The sequence below is a fragment of the Vombatus ursinus genome, unplaced genomic scaffold, assembly GCF_900497805.2.
Source record: "Vombatus ursinus unplaced genomic scaffold, bare-nosed wombat genome assembly UNPS02007461.1, whole genome shotgun sequence".
Lineage (NCBI taxonomy): Eukaryota > Metazoa > Chordata > Mammalia > Diprotodontia > Vombatidae > Vombatus > Vombatus ursinus.
Genome location: NW_020947239.1, coordinates 1 through 960, shown reverse-complemented (window position 1 = coordinate 960; position 960 = coordinate 1).

Below are 960 nucleotides of genomic sequence, written 5' to 3'. Positions count from 1 at the left end.
AGAGTTAGTTTTTCACAGCATGTCTACTATGGAAGTGTTTTGCATAATTGCACATATATAACCTATATTTAGTTGCTTGCCTTATCAATGAGGGTGCGTGGGGAGGGAGGAAGGGAGAAAATTTGGAACCCAAAGTTTTAAAAACACATTTTAAAAATATGTTTTCACATGCAACTGGGAAATAAGAAATACAGGAAATGGGGTACAGAAATCCAACCTGCCCTACAGGAAAACTGAAGGGGAAGGGGATAAGAGAAAGGGGGGGAGAGAAAGAAGGGAAGGCAGATTAGGGGAAGGGGTATTTAGAACGCATGCCATCTTGGGGTGGGGGGAGGGGTGAGATGGGATGAAAATTTGGAACTCAAAATCTTGTGGAAGTAAATGTTGAAAACAAAAAAATAAACAAAATTTACCATAAAAAAAAAAAAAGTCCTGTATTTCACTGAATTTCCATTTTTTCCCCTGAAGGATTATACTCAGTTTTGCTGGGTAGGTGACTCTTGGCTGTAATACTATTTCCTTTGCCCTCCAGAATATTATATTCCAAGCCCTCCAGTCACTTAATGTAGAAGCTGCTAAATCTTGTGTTATCCTGATTGTGTTTCCACAACACTTGAATTGTTTCTTTCTGGCTGCTTGCAATATTTTCACCTTGACCTGAGAACTCTGGAATTTGGCTACAATATTCCTAGGAGTTTTCTTTTGGGGATCTCTTTCAGGAGGTTATCAGTGGATTCTTTCCATTTCTATTTTATTCTCTGGTTCTAGAATATCAGGGAAGTTTTCCTTGATAATTTCTTGAAAGATGATGGGTAGGCTCTTTTTTAGATCACAGCTTTCAGATAGTCCAATAATTTTTAAATTATCTCTCCTGCATCTAGTTTCCAGGTCAGTTGTTTTTCCAATGAGATCCTTCACACTGTCTTCTATTTTTTCATTCTTTTGGTTTTGTTTTACAAT